The sequence below is a fragment of the Pseudophryne corroboree genome, chromosome 9 (genome assembly GCF_028390025.1).
Source record: "Pseudophryne corroboree isolate aPseCor3 chromosome 9, aPseCor3.hap2, whole genome shotgun sequence".
Lineage (NCBI taxonomy): Eukaryota > Metazoa > Chordata > Amphibia > Anura > Myobatrachidae > Pseudophryne > Pseudophryne corroboree.
This window is the reverse complement of record NC_086452.1, coordinates 57,479,892-57,505,344: the sequence shown is the minus strand read 5'-3', so window position 1 is coordinate 57,505,344 and position 25,453 is coordinate 57,479,892. Positions and strand designations below refer to the sequence as shown.

The following is a 25,453-nucleotide window of genomic DNA, read 5'->3' as shown; positions in this document are numbered from 1 at the left end:
TGTTGCTGTGACCACCAGTATATATATAGCAGTATGGTACAGTAGTCCACTGCTCTACCTCTGTGTCGTCAAGTATACTATGCATCCATACCTGTGCTGCATTTTAGTTGTGAGCAGTATATAGTAGGAAGGGACAGTGCAGAATGTTGCTGTGACCACCAGTATATATACAGCAGTACGGTACAGTAGTCCACTGCTCTACCTCTGTGTCGTCAAGTATACTATGCATCCATACCTGTGCTGCATTTTAGTTGTTCACAGTATATAGTAGTAGGGGACAGTGCAGAATGTTGCTGTGACCACCAGTATATATATAGCAGTATGGTACAGTAGTCTACTGCTCTACCTCTGTGTCGCCAAATATACTATGCATCCATACCTGTGCTGCATTGTAGTATATAGTAGGAGGACAGTGCAGAATGTTGCTGTGACCACCAGTATATATATAGCAGTACGGTACAGTAGTCCACTGCTCTACCTCTGTGTCGTCAAGTATACTATGCATCCATACCTGTGCTGCATTTTAGTTGTTCACAGTATATAGTAGGAGGGGACAGTGCAGAATGTTGCTGTGACCACCAGTATATATATAGCAGTATGGTACAGTAGTCCACTGCTCTACCTCTGTGTTGCCAAATATACTATGCATCCATACCTGTGCTGCATTTTAGTTGTGCGCAGTATATAGTAGGAGGGGACAGTGCAGAATGTTGCTGTGACCACCAGTATATATATAGCAGTACGGTACAGTAGTCCACTGCTCTACCTCTGTGTCGTCAAGTATACTATGCATCCATACCTGTGCTGCATTTTAGTTGTGCGCAGTATATAGTAGGAGGGGACAGTGCAGAATTTTGCTGTGACCACCAGTATATATATATAGCAGTACGGTGTCATGACTGAGGTTTTGTGAACCCGGTGTTAGTGAAGTCTGTGCGGGCGACTGGAGGATTATATAAATACTACCACTGACCTGGTTTGGAAGTGCTGTGGACTCGGGGTTTCTTCCGTTGACTGGGAAGAGGAACCGCGGCAGAGATGGCCGAATCTAGGTTCTCCTCATGCAGGATTAGGTCGGCAGACAGGAAGCACATGTGGGCGCTGAAGGTCTCCTGAAAGACAGAACTGGAAAGGCGCTGATGAATCAGTGAAGAATACCAGGTACAACTGCGCTAAAGTGCACTGGGTGCTTGGAGACACTGAGATGCTGAAGACACGGATGCCCCTCCTTGGGCTGAAGACACGGATGCCCCTCCTTGGGCTGAAGACACGGACTCCTCTGTGACTCTAAATGGCTTGAATATTCTTCTCTGGACACCCAACTTGGGATAAGGTCTTTTAATCACCGGACCCCAGTCATAAATTTGAGTCTCTTTCAGAGTAGCCATCTTGATACCCCTGTCAGCAGTAGCAGGATCGGCTACTGTGGATGACTTGTAGACATGAGCACTGTGAAACTGAGATTTGTCACCATTCCCTGGCTTACGAAGAATGCAATCTTTAACAAAATGACCGGAATTTCCACAGTAAAGACAGAGGTGTAGCTCCCTACGCCGCTGGCGTTCAGCTTCAGAGAGTTTGGGCCGTGGATAGCTCTGATGAGCAACTTTTCCTTGCACAGAGGAAGAGACTCTATTAACTGGATGGGACAAAACAGGATCAACAACGTTGGTAGTATTCCTGAAGAGATCAGGCATTACAGAAAGAATGTCAGGAATCGACTTACCAGACTGGCATCCGTCCGCCGCTGCGGACTCCGTCCTGGCTCCCTGCGGTCACCTGTCGCCTGTGCCCCTGCCATGGGACATCATCGGGGTCCTGGGAGCGCTCCTGAGCCAGCGGGCGTGTGCGCGCCGCGTCCCCGCTGGGCCGCGGCGTGGGCGCCGCCATGACAGTTTCCAAACAGCTAGTATGCTGCGGCCAATCCGGTGCGTGGCCGCACCCACTGTCCTTTCCTCCATCCAATCCCTGCACACCATGGGGTATATAGGAGGCTACAGTTTCACCTCACAGGCATCCTGGACTTTGTGTCATTCTGACAACCTGCATGAAAGGATCGGCTCCTGTTTCTCCTGAGTTCCTGGTTCTCTGCTAAGAACTTATACTCCTGGTGATTCTGCTTTGCTCCCGTGGAACTTCAAGGCTCAGCAATACCAGCAACCTGCATTGGGCTTCACACTCATCACCACCTTGTGTGCTTCAGCCTGCAGTTGAAGACTAAACTCCAGGTGTGTTCATTCCTCCACCTGTGACACAGCTTGCTGCTGCCAGTGCCTCATCACCTGCACTGTGAGTTGGTCTCCTGCTTATGCTCAGGTTTGCAATATCCATCTACTGCCTTAGTTCTCTGTTTTAAAACCCTGCTCTGGTTTCCAAACCAGTATCATTTCATTAACATTCATTCTGTTGTTTTACATTACCGGATATGATTTCTCAAGTCATCTATCATCCATTGCCATAGACTATTTGTTATCATTCCAAGTATTTGACTTTCTCATCTGATATTATTATTTCTGCTGCATTTCTGTTTAAAACTTATCTGCTAATAAAATACCATTGCGCTCATGCGCAAGAACGTGATACAACCTCCTCGTCTCTTTCCTCCTACCTCCACTGACCCACTAGCGCCCCCTCCGGGGACACAGACCAAACACAATCTGACAGTAAGTCCAGGATCGATGGACTCGGATGGTGGACGGAGTGTGGGGTCAGAGGCCTTGCAAGATCTGGTCTCCCGTCTGGATGGTCAAGAGGTTGCGCAGCAGCAGATGCTTCACTTTCTACAAGGGATGTCCTCCCGATTGGATACACTGCAGCAATCACTGCCAAGTGTACTCTCACCTTCTGTTACCCCAGCACCTGCCAGTGCTGTAAGTTCTTCTATGTCGGCTGCATCAGCTCCAGTGTCTCGTCTGCACCTGCCCGTGCCGAGCAAATATGATGGCAGTCCTAAATTATGTCGCGGGTTTCTTAATCAGTGCGAAATACAGTTTGAGTTATTGCCACATAACTTTCCTACACCAAGGTCCAAGGTTGCCTACATCATTTCCTTACTCTCTGGATCTGCTCTGAATTGGGTGTCTCCTCTGTGGGAACGTGCTGACTCTCTGATCAATAACTACTCAGACTTCGTGTCAACCTTTAGACGGATCTTTGACGAGCCTGGTCGTGCAACATCAGCTTCGGCAGACCTGATCCAACTTCGTCAAGGTAACCGAAGCATGGGACAATATGTCATCCAGTTCCAGACGTTGGCTGCAGAAGTCCAATGGAACAACCAAGCTCTGGTAGCAACCTTCTGGCACGGACTTTCGGATCGGATCAAGGACGAACTGGCAACCCGTGACATTCCTGTTCAACTGTCTGACTTGATCTCCCTGTGTATAAAGCTGGACTCTCGCATCCGCGAACGCAATAATGAACGCGCTCGGAGTGAACCTCGCAGAGTAAGGTTCATACCTTCTGTACAGTTTCAGCCTCCTTCTTCTGACGAGCCTATGCAGGTAAATAGGCCCCGCCTAACCCCTGAGGAGCGGGCAAGAAGATTACGAGAGAGGCTTTGCCTATACTGTGCTGCTGCGGGTCATCAAATTAACTCCTGCACGATGCGTTCGGGAAACGCCAGATCCTGACTTGTAAGGGAGGAGTCAAGTTAGGATCATTCAGTCAAGCTCCTTCTCAACAAGATCTCATTCTTCCAGTGACGCTAGAAACTTCCGTTGGGCTCCAGTCTGCGTCAGCATTAGTGGACTGCGGTGCTGCAGGAAATTTTATCACCCAAGCTGCGGTAAACAAATTTTGCTTGTCTACCTGTGAACTCTCTTATCCTGTATACATTACTGCTGTGGATGGTAGTAGAATCTCTAAAGGGAACATTTCACATCAAACTACCCCAGTGGTTCTGGGAGTTGGATTTCTCCATTCAGAAGTGATCAAGTTCCTGGTCATCCCTCAAGCCACCCAGGAGATTGTCTTGGGCATGCCTTGGCTTCAACTACATAACCCACAGTTCGACTGGACAACGTTGCAGCTTACCTCATGGAGTTCACACTGTCATCATTCCTGCTTAGCCCAAGTGTGTCCCATCAAGTCTACTGAAGTAAAGTCACAGCTAACACTCCCAGCAGCTTATCAAGACTTCGCAGACGTCTTCTGTGAAAAGGCTGCTGATATCCTGCCGCCCCATAGGGAATGGGATTGTCCCATCGATCTCCTTCCTGGCAAGAAGCCACCCAGGGGGCGCACCTACCCTTTGTCTGTTCCTGAAACAGAGGCGATGAGTAATTACATCAGAGAGAATCTTCAGAAAGGATTCATCCGTCCGTCATCATCACCCGCTGGTGCAGGTTTCTTCTTCGTCAAAAAGAAGGATGGTGGACTACGTCCATGCATTGACTATCGGGGTCTCAATGACATTACCATCAAGAATAGTTATCCTCTACCACTTATTACCGAACTTTTTGATAGAGTTAAGGGGGCTCGCATCTTTACCAAGTTAGATCTCCGCGGTGCCTATAATCTCATCAGAATCCGGAGTGGTGACGAGTGGAAGACAGCCTTCAACACTCGAGATGGCCATTATGAATACCTGGTAATGCCATTTGGGTTAAGTAATGCTCCAGCGGTATTCCAACACTTCGTGAACGAGATCTTTCGTGATGTCCTGTATAAGTACCTTGTTGTTTACTTAGATGATATTCTTATCTTTTCTCAAGACCTTCCATCTCATCGCCTACAAGTCTGTGAAGTTCTCCGACGTCTTCGTGAGAACCGTCTCTACGGAAAATTATCTAAATGTACCTTCGAAGTTCCCTCTATACCCTTCCTGGGGTATATAATTTCCGGATCGGATCTTCAGATGGACCCGGCAAAATTGGAAGCCATTGCCAATTGGTCCATTCCAAACTCCCTCAAATCTATCCAGCGGTTCCTGGGTTTTGCCAACTATTATAGAAAATTTATTCGAGGATTCTCCACTCTCATCGCTCCTATTACCAACCTGACTCGGAAAGGGGCAGATCATTCCAACTGGTCAGAAGAAGCCTTGGCAGCCTTCCGGAAGATCAAGCTAGCCTTTATGTCTGCTCCAGTGCTGTCGCAGCCAGATGTCAACAGACCGTTCGAGTTGGAGGTAGATGCCTCTACAGTTGGGGTTGGAGCTGTTCTCTCCCAGAAGGGATCTGATGGGAAAGTTCACCCTTGTGGATTCTTTTCTCGCAAGTTTCTTCCCGCAGAAGCTAACTACTCCGTGGGAGATCAAGAGTTACTGGCAATCAAACTGGCTCTCGAGGAATGGAGATATCTCCTAGAAGGGGCTAAACATCCGTTTAACATCTTCACGGATCATAAAAACCTGCTATACCTAAAAGCAGCTCAGTGCCTTAACCCTCGCCAGTCCAGGTGGGCTATGTTTTTCTCACGTTTTAATTTTAGGCTTCATTTCCGCCCAGGTTCACAGAATGTGAAAGCCGACGCATTATCCCGGTCCATGGAATCAGAAGAGGGAACATCTGACTCTGTGCCACATTCCATCCTGAGTCCCGTGGTTTTCGCTGCCTCTCAAGTCTCTCCAGCTCCACCTCCGGGTAAGACTTTTGTTTCCCCAGAACTCCGTCCCAAGTTGCTAGCTTGGGCCCACCAATCCAAGTTCACTGGTCATCCTGGTGTCCTGAAGACATTCAAGTTCCTTTCTGCGTCATATTGGTGGCCGAAGATGAAAGTGGACATCCAGGATTTCGTGGCATCCTGTCCTAAATGTGTGCAGCACAAGACTCCTCGTCAGTCTCCAGCAGGTCAGTTACAACCCTTATCTGTCCCTAATCGTCCTTGGTCTCACCTATCAATGGATTTTATCACTGATCTTCCACCTTCTCAGGGACATAACACTATTTGGGTTGTAGTGGACAGATTTTCCAAGATGGCTCATTTCGTTCCTCTCCAGGGTCTCCCTTCTGCCCCGAAACTTGCCCAGACCTTCCTACAGGAGATCTTCCGTTTACACGGTTTACCCTCCGAAATAATATCTGATCGGGGGGTACAGTTTGTAGCAAGGTTTTGGAGGGCCCTCTGTTCTGCCATGCAGATAAAATTGAAATTCTCGTCATCATACCATCCTCAGACGAACGGGCAGACAGAGAGAGTCAATCAAGAACTTGAGACTTTCCTAAGGCTATATGTGACATCCTCCCAGGATGATTGGTTCAATCTGCTCCCATGGGCCGAGTTTGCCCATAACTTTCGTTACCATACCGCTACAGAAACGACACCGTTCTTTGCAGTCTATGGGCAACATCCCCGAGTACCTGAATTCCAAGAACTCCCTCACATGGATGTTCCTGCTGCCACTACTGCTCTGACCCAGTTTTCCTCCATTTGGAAAAGAATTCACGTTTCCCTCAAAAAAGCCTCCAGTCGATACAAGGTCTATGCCGACCGTAAGAGACGTGCGGTTCCCCATTTGAAACCGGGGGACAGGGTTTGGTTATCAACCCGCAACCTTCGTCTCAGGGTCCCATCCATGAAGTTCGCACCACGCTTCATTGGTCCTTACCCTATTGAGAGTGTCATCAACCCAGTGGCTTACAAGTTGAAATTACCACCTTCGCTTCGTATTCCTAATGCCTTTCACATTTCTCTCCTCAGACCTCTAGTCCTAAACCGCTTTCAGAATACTCTTCCAGCAGGTCCCAAGGTTCGAACTCAGCGGGGCGTGGAATTTGAGATCAACAAGATTCTGGACTCTCGTTGCCGGTATGGACGTCTCCAGTACCTGGTCGATTGGTTCGGTTATGGCCCAGAGGAGAGAAGCTGGGTGAATTCATCTGATGTCCATGCTCCTAGGTTGGTCCGTGTCTTCCACAGTACTCATCCCTCCAAACCACGTGGGTGTTCGGTGTCCACCCCTAAAGGAGGGGGTACTGTCAGGAATCGACTTACCAGACTGGCATCCGTCCGCCGCTGCGGACTCCGTCCTGGCTCCCTGCGGTCACCTGTCGCCTGTGCCCCTGCCATGGGACATCATCGGGGTCCTGGGAGCGCTCCTGAGCCAGCGGGCGTGTGCGCGCCGCGTCCCCGCTGGGCCGCGGCGTGGGCGCCGCCATGACAGTTTCCAAACAGCTAGTATGCTGCGGCCAATCCGGTGCGTGGCCGCACCCACTGTCCTTTCCTCCATCCAATCCCTGCACACCATGGGGTATATAGGAGGCTACAGTTTCACCTCACAGGCATCCTGGACTTTGTGTCATTCTGACAACCTGCATGAAAGGATCGGCTCCTGTTTCTCCTGAGTTCCTGGTTCTCTGCTAAGAACTTATACTCCTGGTGATTCTGCTTTGCTCCCGTGGAACTTCAAGGCTCAGCAATACCAGCAACCTGCATTGGGCTTCACACTCATCACCACCTTGTGTGCTTCAGCCTGCAGTTGAAGACTAAACTCCAGGTGTGTTCATTCCTCCACCTGTGACACAGCTTGCTGCTGCCAGTGCCTCATCACCTGCACTGTGAGTTGGTCTCCTGCTTATGCTCAGGTTTGCAATATCCATCTACTGCCTTAGTTCTCTGTTTTAAAACCCTGCTCTGGTTTCCAAACCAGTATCATTTCATTAACATTCATTCTGTTGTTTTACATTACCGGATATGATTTCTCAAGTCATCTATCATCCATTGCCATAGACTATTTGTTATCATTCCAAGTATTTGACTTTCTCATCTGATATTATTATTTCTGCTGCATTTCTGTTTAAAACTTATCTGCTAATAAAATACCATTGCGCTCATGCGCAAGAACGTGATACAACCTCCTCGTCTCTTTCCTCCTACCTCCACTGACCCACTAGCGCCCCCTCCGGGGACACAGACCAAACACAATCTGACAAAGAATACTAGACAAAAGTTCTTGTAACTGTAATAACATCTGGAAGAAAATCTGCAGTTGGTCAGGAGTCTTAGTGCAGAGGGTCAGAGAATCTCTGGAGAAAGGATTTCGCTGCAGACACTGTGCTAATTGATGCTGAGTCGACTCCAGACCTTCCAAGCGTCCTGCAATATTGCTTAGGAGGTCCTGCGTCAGACAAACACTTTCAGCCGGGTCCATGTGGCCAGTTCCTACTGTCATGACTGAGGTTTTGTGAACCCGGTGTTAGTGAAGTCTGTGCGGGCGACTGGAGGATTATATGAATACTACCACTGACCTGGTTTGGAAGTGCTGTGGACTCGGGTTTCTTCCATTGACTGGGAAGAGGAACCGCGGCAGAGATGGCCGAATCTAGGTTCTCCTCATGCAGGATTAGGTCGGCAGACAGGAAGCACGTGTGGGCGCTGAAGGTCTCCTGAAAGACAGAACTGGAAAGGCGCTGATGAATCAGTGAAGAATACCAGGTACAACTGCGCTAAAGTGCACTGGGTGCTTGGAGACACTGAGATGCTTGGAGACACTAAGGTGCTAGGAGGCGCGGAGGCGCTTGGAGACACTGAGGTACTAGGAGGCACGGAAGTGCTTGGACGCACTGAGGTGCTTGGAGGTACTGGGGTGCGAATAGACACTGAGGTGTGTAGAGACACTGGGGTGCGTAGAGACACTGGGGTGCTGGAAGTACGGAGGTGCTGAGGCACGGAGGTGCTGAGGCACGAGGTGCTGGAGGCACAGGGGTGCTGGAGGCACAGGGGTGCTGGAGGCACGGGGGTGCTGGAGGCACGGAGGTGCTGAGTCACGGGGTGCTGAAAGCACGGAGGTACTGGAGGCACGAGGTGCTGAGTCACGGAGATGCTGGAAGCACGGAGATGCTGGAAGCACGGAGGTGCTGAGGCACGGAGGTACTGGAGGCACGGGGTGCTGAAAGCACGGAGGTACTGGAGGCACGAGGTGCTGAGTCACGGAGGTGCTGGAAGCACGAGGTGCTGAGGCACGGGGGTGCTGAGGCACGAGGTGCTGGAAGCACGGAGGTGCTGAGGCACGGAGATACGGAGGTACTGAGGCACGGAGGTGCAGAGGCACGGAGGTGCAGAGGCACGGAGATTCTGAGTCACGGAAGTACTGAGGCACGGAGGTACTGAGGCACGGAGGTGCAGAGGCACGGAGGTGCAGAGGCACGGAGGTACTGAGACACGGAGGCGCAGAGGCACGGGGGTGCCGGAGGCACGGAGGTACTGAGGCACGGAGGTACTGAGATACGGGAGCTCTGGAGATCACAACTTTAGGGAGCTCAGCTTTAAGGCCCACACATAGCTGTGTGTGACACAAGGAACTGGCCCAGTTTCTAACTCAGTCTCCCAACTTATACTTCCTGGTCCTTGGTGATTGGAGAGCAGGATTAGGTGATGCAGAGAGTCTCAGACTGGCAGAGGATTGGACAACTCTGGTTCAGGTGAACAGTCACTGTCATGTGACTACTCTAGACAAGGCTGTGATGTAGAAAGAGGCCTAGCAGGCCGAGAGAACACTGAAGCCTGAACTTCTGCAAAACACAGGATGCTGGCTTTTAGGCCTAAAGTTCAGATTACTGAATTCAGCCTCACGCAGGAGATCACCACAGGTGGAGCTAATTAACTACTACCTTTCAGGCAGAGAACTCAGGAAAACTCACAGTGCTGACAAGCTGTTTAACTCCGTGAGTGAAAAGACACAGGATCCAGGACAGATGGCAGGGGTAAGTCACCAAATATGAAACCTACAGTCAGGATTGTGACAGTATCCCCCTCTTCAAGGGTGGACTCCGGACACCCATCTTGAATCTTAGAGGAACTTGAGAAATTCATACAGAAGAATTTAGGACCTTCGTTGATGCAGATTCCAAAGGTTTAGGACTAAATTCTTTAACTACAGCGTTACTAAAAGTCTGTAAGTCATGGAACACAGGATCATTAGTAATTACTCTCAAAGAGCATGTTGGCCCACTCCAAAGCTCTTCCTCTGAATGCCAGGAACAGATATCGAGTAACGTTGGAAGGAGTTACTGCACCTGAAGGATCAGACTCCATCAGAGAGAGAAATTGTTCAACCAGAGCGGCATATTGCAATAAATCTCCATCAAAGTAAATAGGTGGTAAACCATCAGACGAAAACTTAAGAGGCTGGAACTGGAGAAATCTTTGGCTGGACGAGTAGTACTGGATTGGATCCGAGGATACTTGAATTGGCTGGGGCCAAAGGAGACTGACCAGGCTGGTCCTGGAGTATTGCTGGACCAGCTGGAACTGGGACGGGCTGACCAGGCTGGTCCTGGAGTATTGCTGGACCAGCTGGAACTGGGACGGGCTGACCAGGCTGGGCCTGGAGTATTGCTGGACCGGCTGGAACCGGGACAGACTGACCAGGCTGGACCTGGAGTATTGCTGGACCGGCTGGAACCGGGACGAACTGACCAGGCAGAGCCTGGAGTATTGCTGGACCGGCTGGAACCGGGACGAACTGACCAGGCAGAGACTGGAGTATTGCTGGACCGGCTGGAACCGGGACGGACTGACCAGGCTGGGCCTGGAGTATTGCTGGACCGGCTGGAACCGGGACGAACTGACCAGGCAGAGCCTGGAGTATCGCTGGACTGGCTGGAACCGGGACGGACTGACCAGGCTGGGCCTGGAGTATCGCTGGCCCGGCTGGAACCGAGACGGACTGACCAGGCAGGGCCTGGAGTATCGCTGGACCGGATAGAACCGGGACGGACTGACCAGGTAGAGCCTGGAATATAGCTGGACCGGCAGGAGCACCCTCATCACGGGGCTGGGCTGAGGCAAGAACCCCCTCTTCACGGGGCTGGGCTGAAGCAAGAGCCCCCTCTTCACGGGGCTGGGCTGAAGCAAGAGCCCCCTCTTCACGGGGCTGGGCTGCCCTCTGTAGACTCTCTGGCTGGGCAGCACTCTGTAGACTCTCTGGCTGGGCAGCGCTCTGTAGTCTCTCTGGCTGGGCAGCGCTCTGTAGTCTCTCTGGCTGGGCAGCGCTCTGTAGTCTCTCTGGCTGGGCAGCGCTCTGTAGTCTCTCTGGCTGGGCAGCGCTCTGTAGTCTCTCTGGCTGGGCAGCGCTCTGTAGTCTCTCTGGCTGGGCAGCGCTCTGTAGACTCTCTGGGGCTGGACCCTCTGAACCCCTCACTGGGGCTGGATGCTCTGAACCCCTTTACTGGGGCTGAAGACACGGATGCCCCTCCTTGGGCTGAAGACACGGACACCACTCCTTGGGCTGAAGACACGGACGCCACTCCTTGGGCTGAAGACACGGACGCCCCTCCTTGGGCTGAAGACACGGAAGCCCCTCCTAGGGCTGAAGACACGGAAGCCCCTCCTTGGGCTGAAGACACGGAAGCCCCTCCTTGGGCTGAAGACACGGATGCCCCTCCTTGGGCTGAAGACACGGATGCCCCTCCTTGGGCTGAAGACACGGACTCCTCTGTGACTCTAAATGGCTTGAATATTCTTCTCTGGACACCCAACTTGGGATAAGGTCTTTTAATCACCGGACCCCAGTCATAAATTTGAGTCTCTTTCAGAGTAGCCATCTTGATACCCCTGTCAGCAGTAGCAGGATCGGCTACTGTGGATGACTTGTAGACATGAGCACTGTGAAACTGAGATTTGTCACCATTCCCTGGCTTACGAAGAATGCAATCTTTAACAAAATGACCGGAATTTCCACAGTAAAGACAGAGGTGTAGCTCCCTACGCCGCTGGCGTTCAGCTTCAGAGAGTTTGGGCCGTGGATAGCTCTGATGAGCAACTTTTCCTTGCACAGAGGAAGAGACTCTATTAACTGGATGGGACAAAACAGGATCAACAACGTTGGTAGTATTCCTGAAGAGATCAGGCATCACAGAAAGAATACTAGACAAAAGTTCTTGTAACTGTAATAACATCTGGAAGAAAATCTGCAGTTGGTCAGGAGTCTTAGTGCAGAGGGTCAGAGAATCTCTGGAGAAAGGATTTCGCTGCAGACACTGTGCTAATTGATGCTGAGTCGACTCCAGACCTTCCAAGCGTCCTGCAATATTGCTTAGGAGGTCCTGCGTCAGACAAACACTTTCAGCCGGGTCCATGTGGCCAGTTCCTACTGTCATGACTGAGGTTTTGTGAACCCGGTGTTAGTGAAGTCTGTGCGGGCGACTGGAGGATTATATGAATACTACCACTGACCTGGTTTGGAAGTGCTGTGGACTCGGGGTTTCTTCCGTTGACTGGGAAGAGGAACCGCGGCAGAGATGGCCGAATCTAGGTTCTCCTCATGCAGGATTAGGTCGGCAGACAGGAAGCACGTGTGGGCGCTGAAGGTCTCCTGAAAGACAGAACTGGAAAGGCGCTGATGAATCAGTGAAGAATACCAGGTACAACTGCGCTAAAGTGCACTGGGTGCTTGGAGACACTGAGATGCTTGGAGACACTAAGGTGCTAGGAGGCGCGGAGGCGCTTGGAGACACTGAGGTACTAGGAGGCACGGAAGTGCTTGGACGCACTGAGGTGCTTGGAGGTACTGGGGTGCGAATAGACACTGGGGTGCGTAGAGACACTGGGGTGCGTAGAGACACTGGGGTGCTGGAAGTACGGAGGTGCTGAGGCACGGAGGTGCTGAGGCACGAGGTGCTGGAGGCACAGGGGTGCTGGAGGCACGGAGATGCTGGAGGCACGGAGGTGCTGAGGCACGGGGTGCTGAAAGCACGGAGGTACTGGAGGCACGAGGTGCTGAGTCACGGAGATGCTGGAAGCACGGAGGTGCTGAGGCACGGAGGTACTGGAGGCACGGGGTGCTGAAAGCACGGAGGTACTGGAGGCACGAGGTGCTGAGTCACGGAGGTGCTGGAAGCACGAGGTGCTGAGGCACCGGGGTGCTGAGGCACGAGGTGCTGGAAGCACGGAGGTGCTGAGGCACGGAGATACTGAGGCACGGAGGTACTGAGGCACGGAGGTGCAGAGGCACGGAGGTGCAGAGGCACGGAGATTCTGAGTCACGGAAGTACTGAGGCACGGAGGTACTGAGGCACGGAGGTGCAGAGGCACGGAGGTGCAGAGGCACGGAGGTACTGAGACACGGAGGCGCAGAGGCACGGGGGTGCCGGAGGCACGGAGGTACTGAGGCACGGAGGTACTGAGATACGGGAGCTCTGGAGATCACAACTTTAGGGAGCTCAGCTTTAAGGCCCACACGTAGCTGTGTGTGACACAAGGAACTGGCCCAGTTTCTAACTCAGTCTCCCAACTTATACTTCCTGGTCCTTGGTGATTGGAGAGCAGGATTAGGTGATGCAGAGAGTCTCAGACTGGCAGAGGATTGGACAACTCTGGTTCAGGTGAACAGTCACTGTCATGTGACTACTCTAGACAAGGCTGTGATGTAGAAAGAGGCCTAGCAGGCCGAGAGAACACTGAAGCCTGAACTTCTGCAAAACACAGGATGCTGGCTTTTAGGCCTAAAGTTCAGATTACTGAATTCAGCCTCACGCAGGAGATCACCACAGGTGGAGCTAATTAACTACTACCTTTCAGGCAGAGAACTCAGGAAAACTCACAGTGCTGACAAGCTGTTTAACTCCGTGAGTGAAAAGACACAGGATCCAGGACAGATGGCAGGGGTAAGTCACCAAATATGAAACCTACAGTCAGGATTGTGACATACGGTACAGTAGTCCATTGCTCTACCTCTGTGTCGTCAAGTATACTACAAAAGTTCAGTTAAATGACCCAAAAATTAAAATTAAAAGCGTCTGATGAAATTCCCACGCATAAGCTTGTTAAAAATGCAGCAAACCAAAGTTAATGGTGGGATTAATTTTCCCCATATTCAATCTTATAATTATGCTGCGATTCTCATATTTTTGCGTGACTGGCTATATATGGCACGGACATATATGCGAATACTACCATTGAATGTGGATTTTTGGATAACTGCAATTTGACAAGCTTTTTGCATCTTCATGAATCTGAAGTGTCTGGTGACTTGAGAAATAACCCTTTGTTAGGACCTGTAAGAAAATTGTGGCATACCCTTAGGCATAAAAATAATTTAAACACCCGCCATACAAGGTTCCTACCCTTTTTAAACAACCCGGAATTCCAGGGTGGTCGTGCGGGACAGATTTTCACAAACTTAACTGGGGGAGGGTTTGGTTAATGTAGGATCTTTCCTTAATAATGATACTAAATGTCCCCTCCAATACTCACAGGCCTCTGAGAAATTTCCGACTTTTGGTAAATTCCCTTTCGCTTACATGCAGGCAGGGCCGGAGCAAGGTTTCTCGGCACCCTAGGCAAAACTTCTGCCTTCTGCCCCTTCCCCCTACCCACCCTTCAGATGAAAGGCATGCTGCTCTCACCCCCTCCCCCATACTCTGTTAAATGTCTGCTGTTCTATCCCCCCCAAAATCTGCGTGCATGCTGCTGCTCATCCCCCCCACCCCTTCACCACACTGCTGCTCTCACCCTCTTTCTTTATCAATGCAGAGAATGCACTGTGCAGCCACCTTACCTGCAGGCTGCAGTACAGAGTTGGAACTGAGTAGTCTGTGAAAGAGCCTGGAATGAAGAGCAGTGCTGCATGTCACCCCCAGCCAGGACTCCAGGAGCTGTCAAAGTTACTACCTGTGCCGGGTGGAGCTGGAGGCTGCAATACGGGAGCTTAGCAGTCACGGCTACTGTAAGACGCATTCTGGGGGATTGCAGTGGCTGTGAAAGGTAGGACTATGCTACATTTTTTAGGCAGCTGTAGCAGGCTGTCCCCTCAGGTCCTGGTGCCCCTAGGCAGCTGCCTAAAGCTGCCTAGTGGAAGCTCCGGCCCTGCATGCAGGCAAAGCATTATGCCTGTCAGGTAATTAGAGGTTTTTCAAATAATGACTGGGAAAATGGATTGGATGCCCTCCTTTCCTCTACACCTGCAAATAGGAGAGCTATCTCCATCCATTACTCCTATCTGCGCCCTCGGATTAATCATGAGGAGACACGTACGGGAATGATGGGGGGGGTGCGAGCCATCCCTTCTTTGTCTTGTGAAGTTTTACTGAAAGCACTTAATTGGTCAAGAAAATTACTGCCGGCAATGCAGTATCAGGAGATGTTCTTGAATATTTTCCACAAAGCACATTTCTCTCCCCATAGACAATATCTGGTGGGGATGTCTGCCTCTCCATCGTGCCCTCGATGCCTCTCCCCCATAGCGGATACCTATCATTATTTTTGGGGTTACCCCTTAATACGGCGTTTCTGGTTACAAGTGAGAAACTATGCATATGACACCCTGGTGAACTATGTTCCGCTTAATGATGGTTGGGCATTGTTCGGTATTCTGCCGGAGGGGCAGCGAGTGGCAAATGGATGCAAGAAATTATTATTAATTATAAGTGCGGTGGCACGAAAATCAATCTTGCAGACGTGGATCGTTGCGAACCCCCCCTCATTGAACCTTTTTAAATAAAAACTTTTCCATGTTTTTAACATGGAATGGATAGAGACGATGTTGGATGGAGATAGACGGGTGAGGAAGTTTATGGATACGTGGGAAAGATACATTGCTTCTCTGCCTTTAGATATGAGACGTAAAATTTACACCTCTATTAAAAATACGTATTGGTATGTTGCACAGGAGGTAGCCGGTGAGCAACCGATCGGTATTACAACTTAGCCTGTCTAGTGGTGATGGAATGGGATGGTCTGGGAAGTTATGTCGCCTCTCCTCCGCTCTGATGGTCGTAACGTATTCAATTATAATATAAAATAAAGGGGGACTATGGATATGAGATGCAGAAGTATACTATAGACCTTAGATTTTTTTACTTAGGTTATGCATTATACTGTCTAAAGGTCTATATTGTTCATGGTATACCCTTTACCGCAGATAAGATATAACTTTTGGAATATGTAAATGGTCCCCAAGCTGCTGATTGTTTGTGTTATGATATCCTTATGCTGTCAATACTGTAACCACTTGTGTTTCAATAAAAAGAATTGAAAAGAAAAAAAAGAAAAAAGCGTCTGATGAGAAGCGTAAACTTGCCAATATGCCATTTACGACACAGAGTGGCAAGGCCCTGGCCTATGTTCATGGCTAGTGGTTCAGATTCACATGAGGATGGAAGCACTCATCCTCTCGCTAGAAAACTGCAGTGCCACTCCTAGATGGGCCAGGTGTTTGTGTCGGCCACTTGTGTCGCTTAGCTTAGTCACACAGCTACCTCATTGCGCCTCTTTTTTTCTTTGCATCGTGTGCTGTTTGGGGACTATTTTTTAAATCTGCCATCCTGTCTGACACTGCAGTGCCACTCCTAGATGGGCCAGGTGTTTGTGTCGGCCACTTGTGTCGCTTAGCTTAGTCACACAGCTACCTCATTGCACCTCTTTTTTTCTTTGCATCATGTGCTGTTTGGGGACAATTTTTTTGAAGTGCCATTCTGTCTGACACTGCAGTGCCACTCCTAGATGGGCCAGGTGTTTGTGTCGGCCACTTGGGTCGCTTAGCTAAGCCATCCAGCGACCTCGGTGCAAATTTTAGGACTAAAAATAATATTGTGAGGTGTGAGGTGTTCAGAATAGACTGGAAATTAGTGGAAATTATGGTTATTGAGGTTAATGATACTGTGGGATCAAAATGACCCCCAAATTCTATGATTTAAGCTGTTTTTGAGGGTAGTGAATATACATTTGCTTGACCCTCTCAAACTCAAATGGGAACAGAATCTGGGTGCGCTCACTGCAGAGCAATGGATGCAAATTCTCGGTGCCATTCAGTACACTACTCCCTGGGTCCAGTATCAGCAAGTATTTTATTTTCTATTACATAGAGTGTACCGTACTCCAATGTCACTTTCTAAATCAGGTCTCCGATCGGATACATTCTGTCCAAAATGTGGAGAGTGTGATGCCGACTTTTGGCACCTACTATGGACCTGCCCCATAGTATCCCCTTTCTGGTCCACTGATTGGACAGATATTGTGTCGACAGAGCCGTCTCTACCCCCGTTTTGTCCCAGGACATGTCTGTTTGGCCTCGATGTAGGGGAGACACAGACCTTAGTGCTGTACCGCTATGATTTATGCCTCACACCCCCTAATATATTTCAGTGGAGAGCATTAGTTAATGAGGTAGCTGGGCACGAAGGACAGTTATTCAAGAGCAGGGGTACAATGCATAAATACTCTGCTAAGTGGGATAGATAGTGCACCTCTGTTCTTGGAGATGGGGTAACCTAGCTGGCACGTTTTATTAACTTTGTGTTTCCGATAATTAGTGATGTGCACCGGAAATTTTTCGGGTTTTGTGTTTTGGTTTTGGGTTCAGTTCCGCGGCCGTGTTTTGGGTTCGAACGCGTTTTGGCAAAACCTTACCGAATTTTTTTTGTCGGATTCGGGTGTGTTTTGGATTCGGGTGTTTTTTTCAAAAAACCCTAAAAAACAGCTTAAATCATAGAATTTGGGGGTCATTTTGATCCCATAGTATTATTAACCTCAATAACCATAATTTACACTCATTTCCAGTCTATTCTCAACACCTCACACCTCACAATATTATTTTTAGTCCTAAAATTTGCACCAAGGTCGCTGGATGACTAAGATAAGCGACCCAAGTGGCCGACACAAACACCTGGCCCATCTAGGAGTGGCACTGCAGTGTCACGCAGGATGGCCCTTCCAAAAAATACTCCCCAAACAGCACATGACGCAAAGAAAAAAAGAGGCGCAATGAGGTAGCTGTGTGACTAAGATAAGCGACCCAAGTGGCCGACACAAACACCTGGCCCATCTAGGAGTGGCAGTGCAGTGTCACGCAGGATGGCCCTTCCAAAAAATAGTCCCCAAACAGCACATGACGCAAAGAAAAAAAGAGGCGCAATGAGGTAGCTGTGTGACTAAGATAAGCGACCCAAGTGGCCGACACAAACACCTGGCCCATCTAGGAGTGGCACTGCAGTGTCACGCAGGATGGCCCTTCCAAAAAATACTCCCCAAACAGCACATGACGCAAAGAAAAAATGAGGCGCAATGAGGTAGCTGTGTGACTAAGATAAGCGACCCAAGTGGCCGACACAAACACCTGGCCCATCTAAGAGTGGCACTGCAGTGTCACGCAGGATGGCCCTTCCAAAAAATACTCCCCAAACAGCACATGACGCAAAGAAAAAAAGAGGCGCAATGAGGTAGCTGTGTGACTAAGATAAGCGACCCAAGTGGCCGACACAAACACCTGGCCCATCTAGGAGTGTCACTGCAGTGTCACGCAGGATGGCCCTTCCAAAAAATACTCCCCAAACAGCACATGACGCAAAGAAAAAAAGAGGCGCAATGAGGTAGCTGTGTGACTAAGATAAGCGACCCAAGTGGCCGACACAAACACCTGGCCCATCTAGGAGTGGCACTGCAGTGTCACGCAGGATGGCCCTTCCAAAAAATACTCCCCAAACAGCACATGACGCAAAGAAAAATGAAAGAAAAAAGAGGTGCAAGATGGAATTGTCCTTGGGCCCTCCCACCCACCCTTATGTTGTATAAACAGGACATGCACACTTTAACAAACCCATAATTTCAGCGACAGGGTCTGCCACACGACTGTGACTGAAATGACTGGTTGGTTTGGGCCCCCACCAAAAAAGAAGCAATCAATCTCTCCTTGCACAAACTGGCTCTACAGAGGCAAGATGTCCACCTCATCATCATCGTCCGATTCATCACCCCTTTCACTGTGTACAGCCCCCTCCTCACAGATTATTAATTCGTCCCCACTGGAATCCACCATCTCAGGTCCCCGTGCACTTTCTGGAGGCAATTGCTGCTGGTGAATGTCTCCACGGAGGAATTGAATCTTATATATTATATATATTGAATTAAGTCTTTTCATTTTTCTAGCGAGAGGATGAGTGCTTCCATCCTCATGTGAAGCTGAACCACTAGCCATGAACATAGGCCAGGGCCTCAGCCGTTCCTTGCCACTCTGTGTCGTAAATGGCATATTGGCAAGTTTACGCTTCTCCTCAGACGCTTTTAATTTTAATTTTTGGGTCATTTTACTGAACTTTTGTTTTTTGGATTTTACATACTCTGTACTATGACATTGGGCATCGGCCTTGGCAGACGACGTTGATGGCATTTCATCGTCTCGACCATGACTAGTGGCAGCAGCTTCAGCACGAGGTGGAAGTGGATCTTGATCTTTCCCTATTTTTTTAACCTCCACATTTTTGTTCTCCATATTTTAATGCGCACAACTAAAAGCCACCACAGGTATACAATGTAGATGGATGGATAGTATAGTATTATATTACTTATGGAGGACGAGTGACGACACAGAGGTAGGTACAGCCGTGGCCTACCGTACTGCTATATATATATATATATACTGTATAATAATAACGGACCTGGTGGACACTGTCAGCAGACTGCTAAACTAGTATGAAGAAAAAAAAAGCCACCACAGGTATACAATGTGGATGGATGGATAGTATAGTATTATTATATTACTTATGGACGACGAGTGCACTGACGACACAGAGGTAGGTACAGCCGTGGCCTACCATACTGCTATATATATATAATATACTGTATAATAATAACGGACCTGGTGGACACTGTCAGCAGACTGCTAAACTAGTATGAAGAAAAAAAAAGCCACCACAGGTATACAATGTAGATGGATGGATAGTATTATTATATTACTTATGGACGACGAGTGCACTGACGACACAGAGGTAGGTACAGCCGTGGCCTACCGTACTGCTATATATATATATATATATACTGTATAATAATAACGGACCTGGTGGACACTGTCAGCAGACTGCTAAACTAGTATGAAGAAAAAAAAGCCACCACAGGTATACAATGTAGATGGATGGATAGTATAGTATTATTATATTACTTATGGACGACGAGTGCACTGACGACACAGAGGTAGGTACAGCCGTGGCCTACTGTACTGCTATATATATATATATACTGTATAATAATAACGGACCTGGTGGACACTGTCAGCAGACTGCTAAACTAGTATGAAGAAAAAAAAAAGCCACCACAGGAGTGTTTTTCAGGCAGACAAACGTATACTGGACTGGTGGTCACTGTCAGCAAAACTGTGCACTGTACTCCTGCTATAACTGCTCCCCAGTCCCCACAATTAGGCAGTGTGAGCAGTGCACTCAGCACAGATATATCATGCAGCAGTGCAGCACACTGAGCACAGATATGGTGGAGCGTTTTTTTCAGGCAGAGAACCAACGGATTAAACTGGTGGTCACTACTATTATAATCAAAACCCTGCACTGTACTCCCTAACAGCTGCTCCCCATCCCCAATCCTCCCCACAATTATAACACTAAGTCACTCTGTGTCTTTTCTACTATAACGGAGAGGACGCCAGCCACGTCCTCTCCCTATCAATCTCAATGCACGTGTGAAAATGGCGGCGACGCGCGGCTGCTTATATAGAATCCGAGTCTCGCGAGAATCCGACAGCGGGATGATGACGTTCGGGCGCGCTCGGTTTACCCGAGCCACACGGGAGAATCCGAACATGGCTCGGACCCGTGTAAAAAGGCTGAAGTTCGGGGGGGTTCGGTTTCCGAGAAACCGAACCCGCTCATAACTACCGATAATACATTCTGTCTGGTTTCTGAATTGACCCATGGTGCATAGTTCTATATACTGTACTTCCTGTTTGTTTTATTTGTTACTAGTACTACTACTGCAATGATTTGTTTGATTGCTCTGTGACACTTGATGCAATGACAGGTCCACGTCTGTGATTTCTGCTGTTTACATGCACATGTGATTGCTCTGTCTGTTGTTTTTGTGTGTTTTTCTTTTTTCTTCTTTATTCTTTTATTTGGTCATTGTATTTTGGAAAATTTAATAAAAAAACGTACACAATTAAAAAAAGAAAAGAAAAACATTCAAATAAAAACACAAATGGGGTGAATAATTCGGCGTTACTTTCAATGCTTATAGCCCTTCTAAGGCTAAATTGTTGAGCCCAGGCAAGGGTGTTTTAACAGAGGAGGGGACCTGTGTGTAGACTCTGGGTGGACTCCGGCCTCCTCTTCACGGTGCAGTAGACATTGGGTCTAATTCAGACCTGATCGCTAGCAAGCGATTTTTGCACTGCTGCAATCAGATAGTCGCCTCCTATAGGGGGAGTGTATTTTAGTCATGCAAGTGTGCAAACGCAATTGTAGCAGAGCTGTACAAACAGATCTTGTGCAGTCTCTGCGCAGTCCAGGAATTACTCAGCTGCTGTGAACACATCAGCCTGTCCGGGACCGGATTTGACGTCAGGAACCCTCCCTGCAAACGCATGGATACGCCTGCGTTTTCCAAACACCTCCCTGAAAACAGTCAGTTGCCACTCCGAAACGCCTTCTTCCTGTCAATCTCCTTGCGAACGCCCGTGCGAACAGATCCGTTGCACAAACCCATCGCTAAGTGGCAATCCACTTTGTACCCATGCGACACACCTGCCCACGGCGGTGCATACGCATGTGCATTTCGGACCTGATCGCAGGCTGTGAGAAAACGCAGCCTAGCAATTAGGCCTGAATTACCTCCTTTGCCATTATGATAGAGTCTACTGCACATGCGCCCACCATGTTCCAGAGACTAGTCCCTGCTGCGCATGCGTGGCCGCCATTCTGCCGGTGATTTTATATTGCAGCTACAGCTCCGACGCAGGACTCCGGAAAGGTAAGTAATAAAGCATGGGTGCAGTGTGTGCAGTGTGGGCCCCTTTAGGACCCAGGGCCCGTGTGAAAAAAATTGAGCACAGGTAACGCTGTAGTTTACAGTTCTTTGCCAGTAGTAGACGATATATAATAATGGAGGCTGTATTGCCCTAAACTTTCCCCATCTTACCTCCTGGCCTCTGTGGTGTGGCTGTATTCCCTTGCTGCAGAATACAGCCGGGCAGGCGGGACCACGCTGCCCAATTATGACGGCATTTTCTGGTGCTGATGTTAGAAGGATCTCCTCAATTCTCAGTCCTGCGTCAACACGTTTCATACCGCGGTGGGTACTTTATCAAGAATAAACGACAGCATTACCTGAACTCCACACTTTAATCCTTGGAGCAGCAAACGGCAAATTATTCGTCCCATCTGTGTTTTTATTTTTATTTGAATAGTTATTTGAATGCTTTTCCTTTAACAAGTGCACATGCTGCGTTTCTACACATCTACATAAATACTGCATTGCACAAGACAGCGACTTAAAATAAAGTAAAAAAGTTCTTTGGAAAGAACATAATGTTGTCATGCTACGAAGAATCCGGATGACTGATGCAGTATCTCACTGCGTCTCACCTAGGTGCACCCTGCCAAACTGTACGAGTACACAAAGGGACACACGGCACAGAAATACATTTAGCCTAGACACCCACAGGCTAAATCTCAAGACTTGTTTAATCTGTCTCTGCCAAACAAAATAACAGCATTCCTCGCCAAAAGGCCGCTCCGCTGATTTGGACTGTAACACGGGTGTGGCTCTTTTTTTTATGAATATAAAAAAGAAAAGAGTGTTTGAGCGGAGTTGGAAAAGATTAGTGAGAGCAGGAGAGGGAAGTCGTGTTGTGCTGCTGTCAATGATTTATGAGTTGTGGGTTGCAGCCTGCACTGGTTGGAGGAAGGAGGCATATGGGCTGTTCCTGTTCATTCACTTCTTCATAAACTAAACCAATGCACAAGACACTTTGTTTCCGCTTTGCAGCCTATTCTCTGTCTAGCAGAACTATTTCTTTGTCTGCCTCTCTCCTCATCCACTAACTCAGTCTCCAACTGAGTCATTTATTTACTTTGAAACTAACTTACTACAGGTACCTTTGCCGACTCTACTTTTTTTTTTACACGTCGTAAATAGGATTCCTTGAAATTCATCAACACCATCATGGACAAACTGAACGCAGGTTGCCTCCAGATCCGTAAGTACCCAACTTTCTGTAACTTTTTTTTTACTTGCAAGCTCGGTACGGTTTTGTTAATGTGAAGAATTGCAGAGGACGCCTCTGAACAGAGAGAGACGGTTGCGAAAGTAAACTTCTCGTAGTGTGACCATGAGCCAGGTGTGCGGCTATGTACCAGATTATAGACAATGTTTAGTATTTTTGAAAACATCCTGTATCGATGAGGCAGAACATAGACAGATATTGTGGAGGTCTTTGCAAGTGCTAAGTTTTGTTTTTGGAAAACTCTACGACTTGCCCTTCCCCGCCGCACCACCTCGTCCTGATGAACCACTGGAGAATTTTTTTTCATTAAAACCTCCGTAAGTTTCTCTTGTTGAGACATGTATGGACCACATGACCAAGCATCAAAATGGCGACCACATAGGTGGGGCACTTGTGAATAATGGCTTTTGTTGGAGGGCATGATTAAAGGCTAGCTTTATAATTGGCAATCTAGGGAACATTAGGGAGGAACTGAGAAGTCTCTGATTAGGCCTATGTTTTGATGTATGACAGGATGGATGAAATGTAAAGACACTGGTTTATATGATACATTATAATTATTATTGTACGGTTTAAGTGCTCGGAACTGTGCAGTTACTGCATGCTTTCTGCAAAGGTGTGTGCAAAGGTGTGTGTAACTGGATTGATCATAAATTCGCAGTTGTGTTTTGGCATATACTGTATGTATTTTATATATATATATATATACATACACAACACACACACACACACACACACACACACACACACACACACACACACACACACACACAATCTGTTTTCCAGCAAACGTGCATTTAATGTGCATATTGTTGTGGAGATTTACTTTTGATGACTTTGGTCTCCTGTTGATTTGTACAAGAAGTTGTCACCGCCACTACCCAAAAGTAACACAACGAGTAAATCAAACAGTATGTTAATTTCAATTGCATTAAGTAAAGCATATAGAAAAACTGCCAGAATTTCCCGTGTGTCACGATGGCGTGTCTCGTCTACGGCCGTGCCCATGCAGCCGGTGATCCGTAATCTGTAGACGCAGCGATATAACGACAGAATACTGTACATGTTTTCATGGTTGACAAATTAAATCATTTAACTATAATGTATGAAATGAGCTTAAAAAAAACAAAACTGTCTCGCTTCAGCCTAAAATAATTAATTGAAGAAATAAGTAGAAAATTAGGAACTATAAATATATACAATTGTGTGAAAATGATAGAAATGGCCCTCGATCACACAGTATATAGAGCATTGTGAGAACCGTATCACTAGAAAACAAGTTAAATAAATAGTTTATGTTGTGAGATATGTCCACAGCCTCTAACAGGGAACAATGTTTATTTGATTATGATTTTAGAATATTTATCGGCCCCTAATGTTTCAGCTCAGTATGAACTTGTCCAGTATTCAGCCTAAACCAAGCAGTTATACATGCAGGATAATTTTTAATGTGTAGCAGACCTGTTGCATGCGGTGATTCTCCTCCGTCTATAGCTCTCCTCATAAAAGGGCATCTCGTGTAAGAAAAATAAAGTCAGGACATTCCCATTTCCTATTCCCTCAGATGCCCTCGCTGAGCGCTTGTCACTGATTCACCAAAGTCTCTGTACTCACAAGCAGCGATTATACAATCTCTCACACTCACCTATTTTCTAGCAGGGACATCATGATGCTAGTGCACCAGTCTTAAACTGGGCATACACTATACAATTATCTGGCAGATAATCTGACAGAGCTGGCTGGTTGGAATGAAAATCTGGTAATGGATGAGAGCAAATGACAGTCGACCATTCTCTCCCGAACACTGAGAAATGGCAAAACCTGACGTTCAGACAAATTTGTAAAATTTGTGATTTAACCAATTTGTATGAAAGACAGTTTTTGTCTGTTTTCCAGTGTTTGGGAGCAAATAGTTGATTGTCATTTGTTCTCATCCAATACCAGATTTTCATTCCAACCAGCCAGATTGGGAAGATTATCTGCCAGATAATTGACTAGTGTATGCCCAGCTTTACAGTATGTCCGATGGATTATTGTAGTTGTTCTTTTTGGCTGATATATATTCAGATTAGTTCTGCTCCAGACTAAAGGGCCCCATACACTAGGGAGATGTATCTCAGCAATGACTTCCATGCAATTTTCCTGCAATCTGGCCGGGAGCTTCCCAGGAGGCCTGCAATTGCGGTTTCATACTTGAGTGTATTTTTACATGTGATTTATCTCAGGCAATCTAATGTTATTAAACCTATTTCCATGCAAGTGAGATAAATCTCACATGCAGCACGCGTGATCTGCGATTGCGATGGGTGACACACGGGAGCGCGAAATCGCAAGAAAAGTACATGCAATTTGACATTTTTCATGCTATCCATCTCAGGAACTCATCGCAATTGCACGAAAACGTGCAATATCGCACTAGTGTTTGGGGCCCTTAATAACTGATCACTGAGGTTCAGAGACCATTGTGCGCCGGTTTATTGGGTTTTCTAGCGATAGACAAGCATAGGGGGGATAGAGCTGCATAGGGGGTGTAATACACAGACTGTCGGGCATCGCTCTCTGCTTCCA

General features: G+C 48.0%; 1 long non-coding RNA gene across 1 annotated transcript in view; it reads left to right on the top strand.

The window, feature by feature from the left end:
* The first annotated feature begins 22,629 nt into the window (after positions 1-22,629).
* The window catches only part of LOC134957441 (uncharacterized), a 47,766-nt gene continuing 44,942 nt past the window's right edge, over positions 22,630-25,453 (top strand). Inside the window, exon 1 of the long non-coding RNA XR_010186600.1 lies at positions 22,630-22,858. This is a non-coding gene — a long non-coding RNA (uncharacterized LOC134957441). The remainder of the gene's footprint in view (positions 22,859-25,453) is intronic.